Source organism: Colias eurytheme, chromosome 6 (assembly GCF_061535395.1).
Source record: "Colias eurytheme isolate Ceu_HAF_F1 chromosome 6, ilColEury1 Martin Lab GWU primary, whole genome shotgun sequence".
NCBI lineage: Eukaryota > Metazoa > Arthropoda > Insecta > Lepidoptera > Pieridae > Colias > Colias eurytheme.
This window is the reverse complement of record NC_142985.1, coordinates 6,744,015-6,752,428: the sequence shown is the minus strand read 5'-3', so window position 1 is coordinate 6,752,428 and position 8,414 is coordinate 6,744,015. Positions and strand designations below refer to the sequence as shown.

At 33.6% G+C, this 8,414-nt stretch overlaps 1 non-coding gene across 1 annotated transcript; it reads left to right on the top strand.

The window, feature by feature from the left end:
- Window positions 1–3,594: 3,594 nt before the first annotated feature.
- Window positions 3,595–3,787, top strand: LOC149907737 (U2 spliceosomal RNA). Its single transcript, XR_016456875.1, has one exon. It is a non-coding gene; the product is annotated as a U2 spliceosomal RNA (small nuclear RNA).
- Window positions 3,788–8,414: the final 4,627 nt, after the last annotated feature.

Here is an 8,414-nt window from a genome sequence, read left to right as displayed (position 1 = left end):
GCCTTGTAGTGCTTTAGAAAAGTATATTTTATGTTCTGAAAAAGACGAAGCTTTCGAGACTTTTGACGTTTTCGTAAATTCCAAAAAAATAAACGTCGCTCTTATGTGGTGGCATGATTCGAAATGAAGGAATTTGTAAAACTATTTATGCATGTAGTCTCTGGATAGATGCGCTATCAAAATATATATATACCGATGCTTTATGGGGGCGCATGCATAGTTTTTGTAAACAATAACATTTAGACCGACCGATCTATATTTATTAGATAGGACAGAGGGAGTAGGGACAACATTAAAGGAAAAACAAGCCAATTTTTACATTTTTCTCCGATATTTACAACAAACATCTCTAAAATGAAAAGACGTGTACCTATCTAATAAAACTGAACCGAAGTTCAGGAAATTGCGTTACATAAAATTTTCTCGAGAAGGGATTTTCTTTTCTGACGAAAGAGAGATTTTATGTTAACATTTCTTAAGTTGTTTGTGTTCCTAAACCCAAACTCAACTTATTTGCGATGACTTTCTTAAAGTATACTGTTTGCATTTTGTAGCAGAACCATGCCACGTAAATATAAAAGAAAAGAAGGAGTGCGAGCGCGAGTATGTTCAATTGGACAACATAACAACTAGAGTTAGCTTAATCGATGAAATGACACCTTTAGCTTTGGGTTCACCGACGTACATAAGAATATTTTCCTCTTGAACACGAGGTGTATAAATACCGTTGCGGATAATCATATTACTTACACTGATCTTAGAACCGTGTCAACGACCTATCGGAAATAAGGGGACATTAATTTTGTAGTGCTCTTGACATGTGATTGATACGCATAATGACTAGCTAGAGAAGAGCTAGAGTAATGAAGAAAGGCTTATTACGGTTTGATGTCTTTATGTTTATTTATATCCTCTTTAAAAAGTTCTCTAACACGTGGAGTGATTTATTTTGGCTATTTAGCTTTTACTAGCTGTGCCACGCGGTTTCACTCGCATTGCTCCGCTCCTATTGGTCTGAGGGTGATGATATATTATAGCCTATAACCTTCCTCGATAAATGGGCTATCTAACACCGAAAGAATTTTTGAAATCGGACCAGTAGTTCCTGAGATTAGCGCGTTCAAACAAACAAACAAACAAACTCTTCAGCTTTATAATATTAGTATGTATATAGATTTGTTAGGTAGATTATAGGTAGCATCAGTTTTAGTAGGTATCAGGACTTTTTCAGAATTACCTACCTATCCTTAATTATGGCGTCACAGAGAATAATCACTTAATTATTTTTTTAACAAATTAATACACCGCCTCCAAATGAACAGAACTAGACAAAATTTAAATTGAATAAATTAAAAATGAAAAATGCAAATTGTATCTGGGGACACGGTAGTGCCCCCGCCAAGACGAGCCAAGCGAACGAAACGCACGGGCACTACCTACCTTTTCTCGAAGCGCTTCGACGTTTTTTTGAACCCTCATAACTTGGGTTTGGATTATGCTAGATCAACAAAATTTTCGGGATATATTGTCAATAGCGGACTTATTGAACATATTAAGTTTTAATTACATTAGCTTTTATACTTCAGATTTTATTTATATCTAAAAAACGCTAATTTCGTCACTGACTCACTGATGATCATCAAAATTCTTAAGGTATTTCTTTAAGCTTTAAGGTGTCCTAGAAAGCTGAAATTTTGTATGTAAGCTAGTATTAGCACACAAACAACAAAAAAATTATAAAACTTGTAACTTTCATCCCCCAACCCCTTAAACTAGGGGATGGGAGTTTGTATGAGACCTGTAATTTTAAATTAAATTTTGATGACGCTAGAGGTCTAATCTAATAATCTAAAACTTGGTTTCCCTAGATATATATATGTATAGGTACTCCTTGTTAAAAAAAAATAACTAACTTACAAAAAGAAATGAAATCCCACCAAAAACATTTTCATGTAAAATGTTGCCAAGACGAACCCATATGACTCGCACTGTCAAAAAGTTTTCAGATCTCATGTAGAGCCAAGCTTCTAACACTACACGCCCTAACTCTACAAGGCCTAACTTCACAAACTCTACACCTTAGTCAAAATATGTGGCTTGGCCGTTCGTTACTACAAGAACTATTGTATAACACAAAAGTAATGAACAGTGAATTAATTTTTCACCTTACGCCGATGTGAATGTAGCGAAATGGCCAAGCCACATATTTTGACTAAGGTGTAGAGTTTGTGAAGTTAGGCCTTGTAGAGTTAGGGCGTGTAGTGTTAGAAGCTTGGCTCTACATGAGATCTGATAACTTTTTGACAGTGCGAGTCATATGGGTTCGTCTTGGCAACATTTTACATGAAAATGTTTTTGGTGGGATATATATTAGAAAACTATATAATATTATAAAGGAAAATAATTCTCATAATCTACTCTATATTTTTTATACACCTAAAAAGCTTTAAGTGCTGTCGTCTTATGTTTAATATAGTTCAGTGGATCCTTTTAAAGAAATCGGAGTCATCATGGGATTTTCCGCAACCAAACTTAAAGGATATCCCTCGTCATCATATTATAAGGCTTAACAAATTGATTTTAAAAGGGTTTTAAAAGACAAAATGTAACGTGCAAAATGATTTTGATTAATTTGAAGATACAATTTTGATCTGTTTTCAAATTGTTGTAGTGTCGATGAATTAAGAATCCAGTTCAAGAATTCAGTTAACTCATCCAGTTCAAAATAAAGTCCCTAATACGTTGCAACCTAACTCAACCATGTGCGACATAAAAAATAATCGTACGGTAAAAATCTATAAACACAAATATTTTAAGACTACGCGTTAATCTACTTAATTTAATGGACATGTACTTTGCAAATAAGCAACGTTTAAAATTTGTGTACGTTCTCATTAATCTTAAATTGTACCGTTATGCCAATTCTACGATTGTATCGTTATGAGCCGAGCAAAAATATTTGAGTAGGTGTACCTACTTGCGGTCCATTTAAACTGTTTATATGTAACAAATATAACGGAACGGACGTTTTGGTATCTCAAAAATGGTTGTTTTTTTATGAAATAAGTATTCTCATAATATTATCTTCCAACTGCAAAAAAAATTTCAACAGTTGCAATAATAGGCAAAATTTTATTAAAAAGCGTTACACATTATAATAACTTCAGGCGTTCTTTTTTTAAGGATTTCAGAGTTCTAGAATCTAGACAATAATCAAATTATTTAAAAATGCACGAATATTATTTTAAAAAGGGCTCTCAGTAATTTACCCCAAATAAGGAGCTTAATTTCGTCTAAGTTCATCCCTGTGCCCAGTATTAATGCAGGCATTAAAAAAAAAAACATGTTTTTGAGCTAGATTTTGAAGCTGTTCAAATCGATCACGAATTGGAGCAATCACTATGTTTAGTTCATTCTCAAACTCCAGTAACTCCACCACCAATACGCTTCTTCCTGATTCTTCCTGGAGGTTCGTACTTCGTAACAACACGTACAAACAACAGATGTCGCTACTAGTAGAAACGCCGCAAGGAGAACGCGCTTTTGAAATTTTTTTTCATTGTATTGATATAACACTGAGGTGTAAAATTCGGCATCGCTTCTCGGCCTTTTGGCTAAGATCAAAGTGTAGTATCTGTTCTTTTCAGCTTAATATCTGAAAGTTCCCGCACAGCGGGACCAGTATATTAAACTGATTTTTGAAAACCGACGGGATGTTCGGGGCTCGCTCCACTCCCGTCACGGGTCGGCCCGGCATTGCAGTGCCGCCGGGATCGGCCCACATAAATACTTGTTTACTTTAAGGGTGCTATAACAGTTTTTTAACAAAAACCGCTATTTTACGGTACAATTTTAACTCAAAGCACTTACACGTGAGAACAAAGTAATATCTTAATTTAAAGATAATATATTCAGTTCTACGATCATCTTATAAAAATTGTACGACGTCATACAAAATTGTCACTGAAATACGATTTTCCCAGCACAATGATCGCATAAAATGCAAAAAAATGGGGTCTAAACCGGTACACTTTTAAGAAAATTAAAAGCCTAATCTATCTTCTTACCTATAAATTATTGAGGGATATATAGTCCTTTATAGATTGTGATAATTTTTTTGTATCTAAATCAAAATTTTATTTCAATTATAAGCTAAATTAAAAATACTTGTCGATTTCTTCATACATTTTGCTCTCGCGGGTCGTCAGACCGCGCTCAGAAGCGCTCTTGGAAGGACGGGTGTATCGCTCCTCGTCCCAAAAATAAAAACGAATTAGAAAAAGATTATTGTGCGTATACTGTCGTTTTCGTGATTTGAAATATTTGATACTTTATAAGAGTAAACTGTATAAGTTTCATATGCCAGTTATTTGTAATTTAAAATTATGTTTTAAAAATTATGTTGACTGAGATCCTCTTTTTTTATGGGTTGTTGAACGGATTGGTGGGGTAAAGCAATTTGACAAAACTTAAATCCAAAATGGCGCCGACGAAAATTTGCCATCTTTTCGTCATGGGTGTCATTTTCATGGTTTTTGGGGTAGCTATTAACCAATATGAGGTCAAAAATAAAATCCAAGATGGCGCCGACGAAAATTTTACATCTTTTCATCATGGGTGTCATTTTCATGGTTTTTGGGGTAGCTATTAACTAATATGAGGTCAAAACTAAAATCCAAGATGGCGCCGACGAAAATTTTACATCTTTTCGTCATGGGTGTCATTTTCATGGTTTTTGGGGTAGCTATTAACCAATATGAGGTCAAAAATAAAATCCAAGATGGCGCCGACGAAAATTTTACATCTTTCCGTGATGGGTGTCATTTTCATGGTTTTTGGGGTGGATATTACGCAATATGAGGTCAGAACTAAAATCCAAGATGGCGCCGGTGAAAATTTAACATCTTTTCGTCATGGGTGTCATTTTCATGGTTTTTGGGGTAGCTATTAACTAATATGAGGTCAAAACTAAAATCCAAGATGGCGCCGACGAAAATTTTACATCTTTTCGTCATGGGTGTCATTTTCATGGATTTCGGGGTAGCTATTAACCAATATGAGGTCAAAAATAAAATCCAAGATGGCGCCGACGAAAATTTTACATCTTTCCGTGATGGGTGTCATTTTCATGATTTTTGGGGTGGATATTACGCAATATGAGGTCAGAACTAAAATCCAAGATGGCGCCGGTGAAAATTTCACATCTTTTCGTCATGGGTGTCATTTTCATGGTTTTTGGGGTAGCTATTAACCAACATGAGGTCAAAAATAAAATCCAAGATGGCGCCGACGAAAATTTTACATCTTTTCGTCATGGGTGTCATTTTCATGGTTTTTGGGGTAGCTATTAACCAATATGAGGTCAAAAATAAAATCCAAGATGGCGCCGTCGAAAATCTGTTATTTTATTTTAGTTTACTTCTTTATTATTAAGAAAATTACACCTATGACGAAAAGATGTCAAATTTTCGTCGGCGCCATCTTGGATTTTGGTTTTAACCTCATATTCGTTAATAGCTACCCCAAAAACCATGAAAATGACACCCATCACGAAAAAAGTCAAATTTTCGTCGGCGCCATCTTGGATTTTGGTTTTAACCTCATATTCGTTAATAGTTACCCCAAAAGCCATGAAAATGACACCCATCACGAAAAAAGTCAAATTTTCGTCGGCGCCATCTTGGATTTTAGTTTTGACCTCATATTTGTTAAGAGCTACTCCAAAACCTTGAAAATGACACCCATGACGAAAAGATGTAAAATTTTCGTTGGCGCCATCTTGGATTTTAGTTTTGACCTCATATTGGTTAATAGCTACCCCAAAAACTACCCACACTTGCAAATGTGTTTGCTACGTAGGAAAAGTTCAGATGTATCCTAGGTAATGTGTTATGTGACGAATACCTATAATTTATTTCATTCCGACTATTTTTCGGAATAACATACATTTACTAAGAATAGCCATTTACCATATACAATACCGGATTTAATACAGTGCCGGTAACATCATATGTATGATAATAATTCTACATTTCTTAAAAAGCTTTGATATTGTATACAATTCATAGATTATTATTCAATGAAATAATGATGTAAAATAGTCACACTTTTTTAAGTTGTTTGAATATACTAACATACTTATTAGGATCGTACCTACTAATAAAAGTAACAAAATGAATTTTTAAAGTTCCTAGTAATCTTCTGGAATCAATTTCAATAAAAATACATAATATCAAAAATTAAAAATAATATCAAGTATGAAGATGGTCCATAAAATGGAATGCGCTATGTTTACGTGAGCGTGATATTGCCGCGAACAAAGTTACGTCGTTAGATACCTAAATTTGAGTAACGCAGATTTGTGACAGCGTCCTTAATCTATACTGCCTAGCAATCTACAAATTACAGAGCCTGGAATATGATAATTATATACTTGACACTTGACAGTTGACTTGATTTTTATAAAAATAATTTTAATGATAATGCAGTGAGCACTTTCTCAAATCAGAACATAGTAAGAAATTTGCTACTTGATAGTTTTATCAAAAGCACCCAGAGACCTAGAGTAGGTATATCTAATATCTTAATATCTTTTAGTGTGTAATATTATATGCAATCAAAGTAATTAATTATTAAACTTAGAATACATATTATCTTAGATTACAAAATAAAAGACAGATGGAGCGTTGCCGAACTAAACCGAATTATTTATCGTCATTTCCATAAAGCTATGTGTGCTGTCATTTCGCCGCTGCACTGTACGAACACGGTGCTTCTGTGTGCGTGTAATGTTACCAGATATTGAAAAATTTCCCAAATTTTTACCCGACTACGGAAGAAAGAGGGTTATGTTTTTCGAGTGTATGTATGTATAATATTTTTTTGACACTCCCTGCAGTATAAACTGTTGGATCGATTTTGAGTTGTGAGGTGTCATTGCAATCATCTTTTATTATGGAGGTAGTGGTGGTAGTGACGTAGGCTACATAAATTAGCAGTCAAGTTATAATTTTTATTTTAATATAAATTCGGGTTTATGACATTTTTTTATTATTATAAAATTATTTTGTTACATAAAGCACCTATCTACTAAAGTTATATATGGACAAAATAATTTTATTCATTTTTTTATTAAATAAATTACTTTAAAAGGTGTTTATTTTTCAAAACATGAATGCGAATAGCGGTAGTTTTTAGTCGAGAATGCGGGACATTTTATTTTCATCATATCCATCATGGAGTTCACATGAATTTAAATCGCGAGCGAAAACGACTATGACGCTTTAAATTATAAAAGTAACAAAAAATGTATAATGCTTATTAAAATAATCTAATAATGAATGATCATTATTAGATTATTTTATTATTTAACCTTTATTGCACTATAGAAATAATCACATTCACGATCGAAAAATCCAACAGCACTACCCCGAAGATCTTTTAACCATTTTACCGTTTTACCCCTAAAATTGGCAAATTCATTTTCAAAATACTGGCAGCATACGTTGAAGTTTTGAATTCCTTCGTATATGTAAAATTATTATTTGTATATAAAATAAAATAAGCCAAATAATCTACGGAAAACCTGTAAAACGATGTTTTATCTTTTTGTTTGTTTTCGGGAACAATTTTTACAGGGTTTTAATATCACAAGACAGCATTTTTTTACTAAAATATCAAACCCATTTTGACGTATTGCATGACACTAGAATCGCTATAGCACTGGCGGAGGTTCGTATTCGTTTTTGATTTCGTATTTTCTTTGACAAGGGCGACGGACGATTGACATGCTCCATCTGCCTTTTATTTTGTAATCTAAGCATATTATTTATATAAACTGACGTGGAAGCGGTCTTTGCGAACAAACTAGCAGTTAAAGTCGTTCCGCGATAGATAAAAAAATATTTTCATTTAAACCATTAGCCGAAAATAGTACATAACCGACTAAACGCAACCCGGCTAATTAGCTGACTTCTCACTTCAGACGCAATGTGTATTATCTAGATTTCTAAGTTATCAACTAGATTCACTCATTTACTTTTCAAGATCCTCCTCAAATAAAAATACAACCACGTTAAACTGGTAAATTGCTAAATCTTGGTAACATTTTTAAATGTTGGACTCCTTAAAAAAAATCATGCATCCTTGGATTGCTATAATATTAGCTTGTTAAAAAATATATATTGTAAGGACTGATGAAGATAAATGATATTCCCAAAATAAATTTGTTAAGCTTAAGCTTCCACCCAAAAGTCCAAAGTGTCTTATTTCTAGTATTAGCAATAAGACAACTGAGTAAAAGACGCGGGTTCGATTCCCGCCTCGTGATGGAATTCTTTCTTGCCATAAAACGAAAAAATATAATTCAAATAATCGTTTGTCAGTTGACAACATATCACGCCGAAATTACTAAA